General features: G+C 45.6%; 1 protein-coding gene across 3 annotated transcripts in view; it reads right to left on the minus strand.

The window, feature by feature from the left end:
* Window positions 1-16,639, minus strand: part of LOC117527072 (protein sidekick-1-like) — a 747,725-nt gene that overhangs the window by 444,853 nt on the left and 286,233 nt on the right. The window lies entirely within an intron of this gene.

The raw sequence follows: 16,639 nt of genomic DNA on the forward strand, positions 1-16,639 counted from the left end.
ACCATACGATTGCCGATCACGAGGTGATCATGAGAGGTTAAACGCAGCTCATTACTCCATATATACTACATGATGCAGGACGCACGATTAAGCTGAAACTCAGCGCGATCCAAAAAATTCTCGTATGAGAAAAAATCGGCTGAAAACAGGCCAAAACTCGCACAGTGTAAGCCCAGCTTTACGAAGTATTTCTACTTCATTATAAAGCGCCTTGGGGCAACTGTTTGTTGTGATTTGGCATTATATAAATAAAATTGATTTGATGTGATTTATATTACAACACTGGTATCAGAGAGGAAGAACCCTCAGTTAGAGAGGCTGATGTGCACACAGTCTGCACAAACACAAAGACGTAGAGCCTGAGCACCCGTCGGCCACTTTCTTCATGATTCCCACCTTGAACTGTTCCATGCCCCACCACCACCCACCACCTCTCCTCCCCTGGCTAATGTCCCTTTAATCTCTTCTTTCGACTTTAAACTGAGGGAGCCCATTAAGAGCTGTGGACAGAGACGGAGAACACCACATCTGAGATGAACAAGGTCAGCTCACAGCATCACACTGTCATCTCCCTTTCTCTGCCTTGCTGGACGTCTCTCTGTCACTCAACGTCACTTACACGTTACTCCGTCTTCTAGTACTCCTCTCAAGCTGTGCAATCCAAACATCTGTCCATCAAAATCCACCATCAAATGTCTCCTTTCATTTCCAACTAACAATTTCATTATCAACAAATGTTTTAAAAAAAGAATAAATTAATCACGTGGAGGAGGCACAATGACTTAGTGCTTAGGACTGTTGCCAAACACTGAGAAGGTCCAGTTATTCCCGTGTGGAGTTTGCACGTTCTCCCCGTCATTCCATGGGTTCCCCTCGGGTGCTCCGGCTTCCTCTCACTTCCAATGACATGCAGGTTAGGTGAGCTGGTGACTTAATTAACTGAATGTGTGAGCGAGACTGCAAATGAGTTTGTTAAACAAGCAATTATTGAATGAATGAATCACTCATGTGTCCTAATAATAATAAAAAAAAGTCAAATTAAAAAAAACCCCAGAGACTCATAACCCACAGATATGGCTTCAAATTTCTTATCCAAAATTCAAAGATATTGTGTTCTGTTACAACCAGTCAAAACCTGTGACCTGCCTCCTGATCTTGTTCAAGATTATTACAGTCTTATATCCTCAACTGTAAACCACTTTGGATTAAAGTGTCTGCCCAAAGCAAGCAAATGTAAAACTAGTACAATCATATTTAGCCTCCTGAAATCCATGCAAAACATTCTATTGTTAAAACTAATTAAATCAGTTCAAAAATACTGGCTGTAAAACACATATCACTGCATTATGAGAGAGCATTAGCTGGAACCCGTGTTTCAACTGGCTGCTATAGATGGGTAGTTATTTTTGAGCAGTAAGGACAGAGTGTCCGTCTGGGTGGTTGTCATGCAGGACCCAAGGTGGTTCCATAGTGTGGTGGATGTAGTGACTCGTGCTTGCTCCCAGACTTGACTGTATTTTCATCTCAAACTAAAAGTTCTTTGACTAAGATGACTTCATCTGTTACCAAGCGTTAGTCATGGTTTAATTATCTTGTTCCTGTGCATGTTGAATTCGTGGATGTGCAACAAACATCTCCTTCCCCATGCACTGATAAGTTGTGGCCCCACATTAATAACTCATGGTGATGCATTAATGACATGTGGCCATACATAATTTATTTTTTCATAAATGTCACCTCTCGCCCCCTTTAATTGTCTGTCAATAGAAAATCAATACTTTTTTTTTTAAAACTGGTTCAGTGCCACCTTTCGGTTCTTTTTTACTTCCCATATTTCCAACTGGTTGGAAACTGACACAAACACGCACAGACAGATCTTTTTCCTTTGTTTCTGTTGCTGGATTTAGGAATATTATACTCAGAAATTCAGTTAAAGAGATTAGCACTGTGATAGACAGAAGAAGAGGGAGAGAAGGATGAAACGATAGGAGGTGAACAGGACAGGGTTGCTCCAGGGCTGAAAGACTATGATCTGACTCATCTTTCTGAATCTGCACTTTCACTGAGGGAGTGTGCATGGCAGTATTTGGGAACTTTAATTCTTGCCAAATAGAGTATAAATTTCCTGGTAATGATCATTACGTTAAATACCTGCAAAATTCTGCTGACACAGCTATGGTCAGATGTAGTGTGATGGCTTGGGACAAGGTGTTCCTGCTCTTATTTTAAGTTTAAAGTCACACTGAAAAGAAAAAAAAAGAAAAGTGCTTGCTGCCTCATTCAGGGACATCCTGAGAATTTGCGGGAGCCTCAGAAAGTTGCTGGATATCACAGACACTCTATATATACAGGTACATGGAGTGCTGGGGCACACAGCTGAATTTTTCTCCAGTGGAAACCGGTGGTCACCAGAGACATGTTCTGGCTCCTCCACTGTTTGCAACTTGCCTGGACTGGGTGTTGGGTTGGATATTTACACATCAATGACAAGCAGTATGGAGATATTAATTCATTTAAAAAATGACTCTGGATACACATCTACCATCAAAAAACTAATCAAGTCTTTCTTAACGCATGGCTGAGAGCAGTGATTTCCAACCTTTAATCCTTGGAGACCCCCTACTTGTAATTAAGAAAGGCTGAGCACCCCCCACCTCCAACTCCCCTTTTTTGGGGGCCAAAAATGAACTCTAACATGTGACTTTAATTATAGTTTCTCCCTTTCTCTTGGGTCCATCCAATTAAAAAAAAGACCCTTTTAATTAGTTTTGATTGATCAGTTGTTATTTAAAAATGTGCACTTTGAATTTCTGACAACTTCAGATCAGGCAGAACCATGGGGTCCCACCAGAGATGTTTAAGGCATTTAAGGCAAACAAATTGTCAAACATTACCTCCTTGGCAAAGGTGAAAAATACTTGCCATCTTTACCTTTTAGAACCCCTACATATAGGTGTGTGTGTGTGTATCAAGTCAGTCAGTGTACCAATTTTTTTTCACTCTTGAAAAAAAAAAAAAATCACTTTATCTTCATAGAACTGAACCCCAACTGTGAGAGAAAGCTGACTATAGTCTATGAATACTGATTCGCCTGCCTCACTCACACACACACATGCACATACACACACACACACACACACTGCATCTTTGACGCTGGAAGTTGAAGGGGGAGAAAATAACTAAATCAGTCTATTCCGTTAGTAATTTTTCTATGAATAAGTGAGTAAAAGTTGCATGTCTAAGCACTTTTTCTTCTATGGCAACAGCAGTCTATTTGATTATGGGTGGAAATGAGTCCTACTCATGTTTAATCTAATATGTTTCTCTGCACTTGTTTCAACAAGCATTCAAAAACATATAATTGGACTGAGGACGCATGACTGGAGCGGGAGAATAATGAGCCGAAAAAAATTATACTAATTAATGAAAACAGTATAAAGATGCTGTTGGTAAATGTTAATCAATAAACGCGACTCCTGGATGCTCACTATTCTCCTGTTCACACATGAAGAAAAATGGCAGTTAGCAGAAAATGTATTCTGCCCTTCACTCTAACCCACCAGGTCACAGATCACAGAATCATCCCAGCAGGACTCAGTCGAACTGAAGCTATTAAACCTGTGGGCAACTGAACCGCGCTCGGCACAGACACACACGCAGATTCAAGACTCAAAGTCTGTGGAAGCACAAAAGAAGAAATATGGGTAGGTACTTTTTTTTGCAGAATATAATAAGGCTGGGTCTGATTTAAGAGTCATGATTAGCATGCAAACGTCTGTTCTTCCATTCTTAGGCTGGCTTTACACGGTGAATCAGTCACACAACTCGATGCAGGTTACCAGTTGCATGAAACACAGATTTTGTGCACTTGACAGTTACTTACTTGAAGCAGTTAAAAAATTTAAAGCGTCAATGTAACTTTTTTTGCAACGTGATATCTTATTTTGCATCATGCTGTACAGTACTCTTGTCTCACTGGATGATAATATTTCATGCATGTTGTTGATCCACTGAGCCCCTGCTATGTGCATCTATGTATCTTTGGTTCAAAGAAAATAAATATATAAACAGCTCTATGTTGCCACTTGTGATATTGGTACAAAACTATGGCTTGATATGATTTTCATTCATCAGTTCATTTTCTATACCTTGTTATTATTAAGGGTCATGGGGAAAGGCTGGAGCCTAACCCAAGCAAGAGGTGGGGTGCACCCTGTATAGGCTACCAGTCTACTGCAGGACTGACATTTATATGATTTTATTTTGGGAAAAAATATACAATTATTATTCAAACTTTTATTATTTGCATTACTTCTCCTTTTTGTCCATTGTTTGATCATTTTTGGTGAGCCATTACCCAGTTTAAATCAAGGCATGCCTTAAATAATGGGAAAACGGTGGGGTGCCATCATCCCATAATTTGAGTGTCATCATATTGATTTTCAAAATTATTGTTTCTTCCCTGTTTTTCCTGATGATTTTGCATAAATTCATCAAAATTCACCAGTTTCAAGATTTGTCCTTCTACAATGCTCAGTGAAATTTTGTGGACTGTCAAGCTCTTGCTGTATCTTCACAACACAAGGTTCACATTGCATTATTTTGATTTTCTTCTGATGTCAAAAAAATATAGCCATTTCCATAGTACGCCGAAGAGAGAGACACTCAATGTTCTGCTTGCCATTCACAGAAATGAGGCCCCTGTGGCATTAATTTATTCTTAAATGTCACACAAAAGTACAGAACAATATCCACAAGAGAAAGAACATGGTTACAAGCACAGATTCCAGTGCTCACTCTGCTCTACACTACACGCAAGGAAAAGCATTGATGCATCTCTGTTCCTCTCATTGGACATAATATCCTGACAGTCATGAAACAGACAGGTATTAAAATATTATGTCAGGCACAGTGGAAATTACAGTTACTTTTACAAATATGTGTTGTAGTAAATATGGACACAGACATACGCTTACAGAATCTAAAGTTGCCATAATTTTCCACTTTTAACAAAGAACTGACTCTCCAGACATTTCTAAGGCCAGCATGACTAAAGATGAAGGACTGTGTTATCACTTGACTCATTGTCAGTCAATGAAAGCCCTCACCCTTTCACACAGTGACCAGTCTTCTGAACATTCCCTGATCAAATTTACGGAGTCTCTGGAAAGCTTCAACAAACAGGCCCTATGGATCAAAGACCTTTGTTGAAACTATGGCAAGAAATATCAACACCCAAGTACTCTGTAAACAATTTACATCATCTCACGTGTTCTGAAGGAGCCCTCAAAGCATTCTTGTTCACGTCTTATCACTAAAGCAGATCAGCTCAACCAGCCCGATGACAAAAAAAAAAAAAAAAATCACTGGTCACAAAAACGACCAACATTGGGATGGAACCACAGTGCCAGTTAGAGGAAGGGCACAGTCCCTTCAATATGCGAATATATTTTCTTTTAACAAAAGAGAGAAATTGTAATTTCTGTTCCTGTTATTATAGTTAACCAAAGATAAAATATATAACACATATTCCAATTTAATCCGTTATATGTTTCTTTCATGTGACGTTATGAGTATTCCTTTTATATCATTTTATATCATTCCTTTTAATCATTTCCCCGATTCTAGGATAGTTTAGAAGATGACTCAGTCAGCTTATATTTTGTTAGCCAAAGAAGGAAGGTATATGTCATTCATTGTACCTGATGTGTTTTTCAAATAACTTTCTTTGGGAGAAACCTAAGGCCAGGTGGGCAGAGCTTATGGCCATGTGCTTAGCCTCTTTAAAATGACCCTGGAACAAAGAAACTCTCTCTTGCACCCCTCGTTCCTCGACTCTCTTCCGATTACTTCAGCCCTTCCACTCTTCCTCTCTTCAACACTCGTGGCTTTTGTTTCATTGTTTCATTATGTAATATTCATTGTTTGCTGCACTAGTTTTAAAAACTTTTAAGATATGAGTCAAGTTCTCTGCATTAGGAAGGCAACTTCTAGCTGAGTTTTTCAAATTAAGAGTGAATTTGTGAGTCTCCAAATTCTTAATTCTGTTCAATGCCAAAAGTGATTTTGTAAGTTTAAATTTTCTCCACAATGTTCTTTGCCAAGCCTTGAACTTTTTCTAAATTCAATTCTAAAAGCAAAGATGGGGCGAGGATCACCACTTTGTGAACAACTGCGTGAAAAAATAGTCCACCAGTTTCAGAACAATGTTTCTCAACATTCAATTGCGAGGAATTTAGGGATCCATCATTTACAGTCCATAATATAACCAGAAGATTCAGAGAATCTGGAGAACTTTCTACACGTAAGCGGTAAGGCCGGAAATCAACACTGAATGCCCATGACCTTCGATCCCTCATGCGGCATTGCATTAAAAACCAACATCTTTGTATAAAGGATCTTACCGCGTGGGCTCAGGAACACTTCAGAAAACCATTGTCAGTTAACAGAGTTTGTCGCTACATCTACAAGTGCAAGCTAAAACTCTACCATGCAAAGCGAAAGCCATACATCAACAACATCAAGAAATGCCGCCTTCTCTGGGCCTGTGCTCATTTGAAATGGACAGACGCAAAGTGGAAAAGTGTGCTGTGGTCTGATGAGTCCACATTTTAAATTGTTTTTGGAAATCATGGACCCCGTGTCCTCCGGACAAAAGAGGAAGAAGACCATCCAGATTGTTACCAGTACAAAGCTCAAAAGCCAGCATCTGTGAAGGTATGTGGGTGTGTTAGTGGCCATGGCACGGGCAACTTACACATCTGTGATGGCACCATCAATGCTGAAAGGTACATCCAGGTTTTGGAGCAACACATGCTGCCATCCAAGCAACGTCTTTTTCAGGGACGTCCCTGCTTATTTCAGCAAGACAATGCCAAACCACATTCTGCACGTGTTACAACAGCGTGGCTTCGTAATAAAAGAGTGCAGGTACTAGACTGGCCTGCCTGCAGTTCAGACCTGTCGCCCATTGAAAATGTGTGGTGCATTATGAAGCGCAAGATACGACAACGGAGACCCCGGACTGTTGAACAACTGAAGTCGTACATCAAACAAGAAGGGGAAAGAATTCCACCTACAAAGCTTCAACAATTAGTGTCCTCAGTTCCCAAACGCTTATTGAGTGTTGTTAGAGGAAAGGTGATGTAACGCAGTGGTAAACATACCATGTTCCCAGCTTTTTTGAAACATGTTGCAGGCATCCATTTCAAAATAAGCAAATATTTGCACAAAAGAATAAAGTTTATCAGTTTAAACATTAAATATCTTGTCTTTGTGGTGTATTCAATTTAATATAAGTTGAAGAGGATTTGCAAATCATTGTATTCTGTTTTGATTTACATTTTACACAATGCCCCAACTTCATTGGAATTGGGGTTGTATGCGTAAAAAAAAAATCTTGTCACTATTAAGCCAGTTACTTGTCTTGTGTCCAGTTGAAGACAGATGTTTAATCAATCATACACAGAGCTTATCACTTTCAGATCAAAGACTGATTAACATCGACCACAGCATGATCAAGTTCCTGCAGTACACAGGTCATGACCCTTCAGAGGTATTTAATTAAATTTCGTATTTAATTAACGACTGTTTCAATGTGTATCCATTACAGTGTGTTACAATGGTTGCTGTGATGTATGTAGTGTGGTGGTGTAGCTTGATCTCGCTTTCAGCCCTGACTGATGGCTAGTGTAAAATGGAGAGCTGAGTGGGTAAGTCTCTCCCGGCCTCTTCATCATCAAACCTTGTGTAGTACCTTCATGAAAAAGCCCAAGGGGTTAGCAACACATGTCAACTGAGTGTCTTGCGACCTCGGGCTAAACTACAAGGGACTCAGAGGAGGTTTGCCCCAGACATATAGCATGCAAGCCCACCAGTGTGTGGATACGCACTGGTGCTCATGAAACAAATCCCCAGTCACTGAGTAAATAGCACCATTGGCTTGTGGTGCGGTCAGTTTTGTAAATTACCAGCAATGCCAAGAGGGAGACCCTGTCATTTGGGCAGCACAGGACCTCCATAAAGTTGCTCAGGTTTTTCACGCTCAAGAAAGTGTGAAACCAACGTCATCTCAGAAGGTGGACAACTGCCTATGCTACTACAAAAGTAGGATTTTGAAAATACACCATCTACTACAATGGCAATGAAGCTTGCCTGTAAAACATTGAGGGGAAAGCCATGTGACACACTGCCTCGGGTGTGTCACACACTTTCAGAAGTACAACCGCAATTCCAATGAAGTTGGGACGTTGTGTAAAATGTAAATAAAAACAGAATATGATTTGCAAATCCTCTTCAACCTATATTCAATTGAATACACCACAAAGACAAGATATTTAATGTTCACACTGATAAACGTTATTGTTTTTGTGCAAATATTTGCTCATTTTGAAATGGATGCCTGCAAGACGTTTCAAAAAAGCTGGGACAGTGGTATGTTTACCACTGTGTTACATCACCTTTCCTTCTAACAACACTCAATAAGCGTTTGGGAACTGAGGACACTAATTGTTGAAGCTTTGTAAGTGGAATTCTTTCCCATTCTTGCTTGATGTACGATTTCAGTTGTTCAACAGTCCAGGGTCTCCGTTGTTGTATTTAGCATTGACAATGTGCCAGACATTTTCAATGGGCGACAGGTCTGGACTGCAGGCAGGCCAGTCTAGTACTCTTTTACTACGAAGCCACGCTGTTGTAACAGGTGCAGAATATGGCTTGGCATTGTCTTGCTGAAATAAGCAGGGACGTCCCTGAAAAAGACGTTACCTGGATGGCAGCATGTATTGCTCCAAAACCTGGATGTACCTTTCAGCATTGATGGTGCCATCACAGATGTGTAAGTTGCCCATGCCATGGGAACACTAACACACCCCCATACCATCACAGATGCTGGCTTTTGAATTTTGCCCTGGTAACAATCTGGATGGTCTTTTTCCTCTTTTGTCCAAAGGACATGATGTCCATGATTTCCAAAAACAATTTGAAATGTGGACTCATCAGACCACAGCACACTTTTCCACTTTGCATCTGTCCATTTCAAATGAGCTCAGGATCCAGCGAAGGTGGCGGCATTTCTGGATATTGTTGATGTATGGCTTTCGCATTGCATGGTAGAGTTTTAACTTGCACTTGTAGATGTAGCGACGAACTCTGTTAACTGACAGTGGTTTTCTGAAGTGTTCCTGAGCCCAGGATAAGATCCTTTACACAATGATGTTGGTTTTTAATGCAGTGCCACCTGAGAGATCGAAGGTCACGGGCATTCAGTGCTGGTTTTTGGCCTTGCCGCTTACAGGTAGAAAGTTCTCCAGATTCTCTCAATCTTTTGATTATATTATGGACTGTAGATGATGGAATCCCTAAATTCCTTGCAAGTGAACATTGAGAAACATTGTTCTTAAACTGTTGGACTATTATTTCACTCAGTTGTTCACAAAGTGGTGATCCTCGGCCATCTTTGCTTGTGAACGGCTGAGCCTTTTGGGAATGCTCCTTTTATACCCAATCATGACATTTACCTGTTTACCTGTGGAATGTTCCAAACAGGTGTTCTTTGAGCATTCATCAACTTTTGTTGCCCTGTTCCAACTTTTTTGAAATGTGTTGCAGGCATCCATTTCAAAATGAGCAAGGGGAGGCACGCGCTTGGGCTACAGCGCTCTGGGAGCAGAACTCACGGCTCCTTCATACATACGTTGGGTTTGTACGGGAGCTCAGAACGGTGTTCGACCATCCCAACAGAGGAGAGTCCGCTTCAACTGCGCTACTGTCAATGAGACAGGGGCGTCGGAGCGCAGCTGCCTATGCAGTCGCCTTCCGCATCGCGGCGGCGAGATCCGGCTGGAATAGCACTGCCCTCCGCGCCGCCTTTGTAAACGGACTGTCATTGGTCCTAAAAGAGCACCTGGTGGCGAAGGACGAACCGCGGGATTTAGACGGGCTCATCGATCTGGTCATACGACTCGACAACCGGTTAGAAGAACGCCGTCGGGAACGAGGCGAAGGGCGTGGCCAGGCACGCGTCGCCCCTCTCCCTTCCGGTTCCGATCGAGCTCCGCCTTCCCCACGCTCCACAGCCCCTGCGCTCCGTGGGGTCACAGCTCCCCCTACTGACGAAGCTAGGGACACGAGTAGGGCAACATTTAGGGCACCAGATGCACAGAGGAGATGGACCCACGGAGCGTGTCTTGTTTGTGGTTCAATAGAGCACCATGTGAGAGACTGCCCCGAGCGGTCAAACGCCAAACGCCCGCCCCTAGAGACTGGGCCAGGGGTGGGCCAAAACATTCACGTGGGACACACCCACATTGCTACACGACTCCCAGTCACGATCCTGTATGAGGATTCAACCCTGAAGGCCCCAGCACTGGTGGACACGGGCTCTGAGGGGAATCTGCTTGACAGTAGATGGGCCAGGGAGATAGGGCTCCCTCTGGTGGCTCTTACCTCGCCTGTGCAGGTTCGGGCACTAGATGGCTCCCTACTCCCACCAATCACGCATAAGACACCTCCAGTAACTCTGGTGGTGTCAGGTAACCACCGGGAGGTGATCGAGTTCTTTGTGACTCAGGCCACCTCCCGTGTGGTTTTGGGGTTTCCATGGATGCTAAAGCACAATCCCCGGATCGATTGGCCGTCCGGGGTAGTGGTTCAGTGGAGCGAAACCTGCCATCGGGAGTGTCTAGGTTCCTCTGTTCCTCCCGGCTCCCAAGCTAAGGAGGAGGTCCGAGTCCCGCCCAATCTGAAGGCGGTGCCGGCGGAGTACCATGACCTCGCTGACGTGTTCAGCAAGGATCTGGCTCTCACGCTTCCTCCCCACCGCCCGTATGATTGTGCCATTGATTTGGTTCCAGGCAGTGAGTTCCCGTCCAGTAGGCTGTACAACCTCTCACGGCCGGAGCGTGAATCAATGGAGACCTACATCCGGGACTCATTAGCTGCCGGGGTTGATCCGGAATTCCACCTCTCCGATGGGTGCTGGTTTCTTTTTTGTGGGTAAAAAGGATGGCGGGCTTCGTCCATGCATTGATTATAGGGGGTTGAACGAAATCACGGTTCGCAATCGATACCCGTTGCCCCTGTTGGATTCGGTGTTCACCCCCTTGCATGGAGCCAAAATCTTCACCAAACTTGATCTTAGGAATGCGTATCATTTGGTTCGGATCCGGAAGGGAGACGAATGGAAGACGGCATTTAACACCCCGTTGGGCCATTTTGAGTACCTGGTCATGCCGTTCGGTCTCACTAATGCTCCCGCGACCTTCCAAGCGTTGGTAAATGATGTCCTGCGGGACTTCCTGCACCGGTTCGTCTTCGTGTATCTGGACGATATACTCATCTTTTCCCCGGATCCTGAGACTCATGTCCGGCATGTCCGTCAGGTTCTGCAGCGGTTGTTGGAGAACCGCCTGTTTGTGAAGGGCGAGAAGTGTGAATTCCACCGCACTTCTTTGTCCTTCTTGGGGTTTATCATCTCCTCTAACTCCGTCGCCCCTGATCCGGCCAAGGTTGCGGCGGTGAGAGATTGGCCCCAACCTACAAGCCGTAGGAAGCTGCAACAGTTCCTCGGTTTTGCTAATTTCTATAGGAGGTTCATTAAGGGCTATAGTCAGGTAGTTAGCCCCCTGACAGCCCTGACCTCACCAAAAGTCCCCTTCACCTGGTCGGATCGGTGCGAAGCCGCGTTCAAGGAGTTGAAACGGCGCTTCTCGTCTGCACCAGTTCTGGTGCAGCCCGATCCTAGCCGCCAGTTAGTGGTTGAAGTGGATGCCTCGGACTCAGGGATAGGAGCGGTGCTCTCCCAGAGCGGGAAGACCGATAAGGTCCTTCACCCGTGTGCCAATTTTTCTCGCAGGTTGACCCCCGCTGAACGGAACTATGACGTCGGCAATCGGGAACTCCTTGCTGTGAAAGAGGCCCTCGAAGAGTGGAGACATCTGTTGGAGGGAACAGCCGTGCCATTCACGGTTTTCACTGACCATCGGAACCTGGAGTATATCAGGACCGCCAAGCGGCTGAACCCCAGGCAAGCCCGCTGGTCACTGTTCTTTGGCCGTTTTGACTTCCGGATTACCTACCGTCCCGGGACCAAGAATCAGAGGTCGGATGCATTGTCCCGGGTGCACGAAGACGAAGTCAAAACGGAACCGTCGGATCCCCCGGATCCCATCATCCCGGAGTCCGCTATCGTGGCCGCCCTCACCTGGGACGTGGAGAAGACCGTCCAGGAGGCCCTGACCCGTGTCCCGGACCCCGGAAACGGACCAAAGAACAGACTATACGTCCCACCAGAGGCTAGGGCTGCAGTCCTGGACTTCTGTCACGGTTCTAAGCTCTCCTGTCACCCAGGGGTGCGAAGGACCATGACAGTCGTCCGGCAACGCTTCTGGTGGGCATCCCTGGAGGCCGACGTCCGGGACTACGTCCAGGCCTGTACCACCTGCGCCAGGGGCAAGGCCGACCACAGAAAGACCTCAGGGCAGCTACAGCCACTGCCCGTGCCTCATCGCCCCTGGTCCCACATCGGTCTGGACTTCGTCACGGGTCTCCCGCCGTCCCAGGGAAACACCGTCGTCTTCACGATAGTGGACCGTTTCTCCAAGGCGGCCCACTTCGTGGCCCTCCCGAAGCTCCCAACGGCCCAGGAGACAGCGGACCTCCTGGTCCACTACGTCGTCCGTCTGCATGGCATACCATCAGACATCGTCTCCAATCGCGGTCCCCAGTTCACCTCACATGTCTGGAGGAGCTTCTGCCGGGAACTGGGGGCCACGGTCAGCCTCTCGTCTGGGTACCACCCCCAGACCAACGGGCAGGCAGAGCGGGCGAATCAGGAACTGGAGCAGACACTTCGCTGTGTGACAGCCGCGCACCCGACGGCCTGGAGTACCCACCTGGCCTGGATCGAGTACGCCCACAACAGCCAAGTGTCATCAGCCACCGGCCTCTCCCCGTTTGAGGTGTGCTTGGGGTATCAGCCCCCCTTGTTTCCGGTGGTTGAGGGAGAGGTCGGTGTGCCCTCGGTCCAGGCCCACCTACGGAAGTGCCGTCGGGTGTGGCGGGCCGCCCGCTCTGCCTTGTTGCAGGCCCGGACGAGGGCGAAGAAACATGCAGACCGGCGGCGAGCCCCGGCCCCCAAGTATCGTCCTGGGCAGGAGGTCTGGTTGTCCACCAAGGACATTTCTCTACAGGTTGACTCACCGAAACTCCAAACAACGGTACATCGGACCTTATAAGATCCTCAAGGTCATCAACCCCGCAGTCAGGTGAGGCTCCAGCTTCCGGCCTCACTGCGGATCCATCCAGTTTTTCATGTTTCCCGAATCAAGCCTCTTCAACACCTCACCCCTCTGCAACCCCGGGTCCGGCGCCGCCTCCTGCCCGGATCATCGACGGAGCACCGGCATGGACTGGTCCGCCAGCTCCTTGATGTCCGTCGGATGGGCCGGGGTTTTCAGTATCTGGTGGACTGGGATGGGTACGGACCCGAGGAGCGCTCCTTGGGTGAAGAAGGGCTTCATCCTGGACCCGGCCCTCCTGGCCGACTTCTACCGTCGCCATACCGACAGAGCCCGGTCGTGCGCCAGGAGGCGCCCGTTGAGGGGGGGGGTCCTGTTGTGTGGGCCGCTGAAGAGGAGGTACTGCTGGCCCACCACCACCAGAGGGCGCCCTGCCTGGAGTGCGGGCTCCAGGCACCAGAGGGCGCTGCCGCCTTATGGGAGTAGCCTGGTTACAAGCTGTCACCCATCACCAGACACAGCTGTTCCACTCAGCACAGAGGTATATCAGGAGACGGCGTCTCCACCTCAGTGCCGAGATATCGCCTTACGTTAGAGGTAAACGATTTCTCTGCTAACATTATATTGTCTCTCTGAGTTTTGCAGAACAGCTGACTACTAAAAGATAAGTACTCACCTTTCTGCAGTATTGACGTGAGGTGGAGTCAGCTTCTTCCCTCTCTGTGTACTGGGTGCAGCCGCATCCACACCTGTGTGTTTGTTCTCTTGCCAGCAGTACCGGATCCGACGAGCGGAGGCAGTGGCCACCTGGGAATTCGGGACTTGGCGGTTCCAGTATTTCCAGGGTCGGGGGCAGGGGAATCTGTGGTGGTTCCGGCTCGACTGGGACCGGACGTCTCCTACCTTCGAGCTGCCCACACGACACCAGTGGAATTCGGTGTAAACCCAAATTGTCAATTGTTGTATTGGTTGTGCACTTTCACGACAGTAAAACTTGTTATTTACTTTCTCCATTGTCCGTTCATTGCGCCCCCTGTTGTGGGTCCGTGTTCCAACACTTTCACAACAGCAACATTCAAATAAAACTAGATTTAAATGGATTTTGCCATGAATAATTAGGCATGTATGATGAATATAAAGTGTCAACACACTCTTTGGCTTTTAAATGTTTTTTATAACATCAAATGTCAAAAATTGGCTCCATTTAAATAAAGAATTTTTATTATTATTTTTTACAATTATGCTCTCTGTTGTCCTCCAAGAAACAATTCTATAAAACTAAATTAAATAAAAATATGCGTGAACACATTTGACAACACATCTAAATCACTTCAGCAGCCAGCCAGTGTTAAATAAAAGTCAGGAATGGACATAAGAATTTTAAAAATCAACAAATAACAGTAATGTTCTATAGGGTAAATGTGGTTGGAGCTTGATGTCCACAAAAACACACGAGGAAAGCCACCAGTACACCACAACAGCTCTGAAAGAGTTACACACTTCAATGGGTAAGTGAAGAGACTGTACATATGAGGAAAACACTATATATAAATATTTTTGGTGTCAAAAAGAAGCCATGAACAAGCCCCAATTTACAGCCAGCACAATGCAACACACAGGTGCCTCAGTGCTGAGGACCTCAAAGGCTGGAGAAGGTCAAAGGGATGCCCCCTTTCACCTGGATGTGCCAGAGAGATGGCATAATGAAGTGACCCCACTGTAGAGAAGACAACCAACGTGACTCCAAAGTGCCAAAGTCAAACATACAGAAGATCCTTCAGTGAGGCAAAGGCATCCGAGAAGGATTAAGGAAGCAGAGTACTCAGCTGGCAGGCAGAAAAAGACAGTCAAATCCACAAGAAGGCAGATGAAGAGGATGAGGAAAAAAATGGAAAGAACTGGTTGGCAACAAGTGGTCAATCACAAGGAAAACACAGTAGATTTGGCAAATGGCATAAGATGTACTGGCACAGGGGGACGAGAGAGAAGATTTTAAATATGAGAAGAAAATATGGGAATTAAACAGATGTTTGCTAGTGGAAGGAAAGAATGTGACAACAGACAAGGGAAGGAGCTATCAAAATAAAACTGGAAATGAGATGCGGATACTACAACTAACCAACATGGGGATTGACTAGTTTTATCTGTCTGGCTAGTTGCCATCCAGGACTGAAGGTGATTCTGTAGTGTGGTGGATTGCATCAGCACATGGCACCGGTACATGCTCTCAGACGTGACTGACACTGTACTGCAAAACCACATTGGTGCATTTTCTAAATGGGGTCAACACATTCTCATGACATTTCACAAATATCAGTTTCACTGTCAGGAAATGACTTCTGACTGCACAAACCTCAACTGCAAAGTGTGATACAGAGGACATAAGTATACAGCATTTTACTTTGCTACTCTGCAACAGTTTAATTGACCGTGTAGTACATGCAACGAAACCCACAAACTAACAACCAAAACACTACAGACCAACTCTGCTCTCTTCTCGCTCAGCGAGCCAATCACAGCTCTCTCCTCTGAGAGTCTTGCTCGCCTGCTCCAATCACATTTTCAACACGCTTTGAGTGACACCTGTCTGAGAAAAGCTGACAGATGACTGACTTATCCTGATGTGCTGAATGGCAGATGTCAGACCAGGAGACATGTTGCAAACACCGTCACGCACGCTCACACACCCAAAAGCAGACACACACACAAATTACATGCACAAGCTGAGACAAATTGCCCGAGCTGGACGACTGCGCTCACAGCCACCAAGTGTGTCTTATGTGTGTGCGTGCTTGTGTGTGCTTGTGGTAACGTAATACACACTGCACTCTGAGTTGTATTACATTTATAACTCTGTGCCTCCACAAAAGTTGCCAGTAACTCAAGCAGAAGCACACAGAGCTGAAATTGCAGCCTTTTAAGTCTGAATCTGAATGCTAATTCAGCCCAGGTGGCAAGTGACAGAAAACAAATGTGCACAATTAATACCTAATTATAGCGACATTGGTCATTTGCCAATTTGGCTTGTGCTCATTTAGCGACAGGGCAATTATCTTTGGAGGGTAGCATGAGCAGAACTGTGGCGATAACCAAAACCGCAGCTGACCAGTCATTTTAAAAATGTCAGTTCATTGCTTTCTCTGGCATTTCATAATGTCGCGGTGTGAATGCTTCTCGCTCACGCTCAGCATCACTGTGTAGGTGTGGGTACAGTTTCTACAAGGCTCACACTGTTTTATTATCAGAATGAGCACTGAGCTGAATACTTTGATTAATTAAGTATTCTGAAAAAGAACAAGAAGGGGCTTTGAAAACTGCTGGCACGCTTACGTTTTCATTTAGCCAGGCTAGCTTTGCTAACACCCCTATTCAACACGGCAACATTCTATTATAATCCCCCA

This window comes from Thalassophryne amazonica, chromosome 15 (genome assembly GCF_902500255.1).
Source record: "Thalassophryne amazonica chromosome 15, fThaAma1.1, whole genome shotgun sequence".
Lineage (NCBI taxonomy): Eukaryota > Metazoa > Chordata > Actinopteri > Batrachoidiformes > Batrachoididae > Thalassophryne > Thalassophryne amazonica.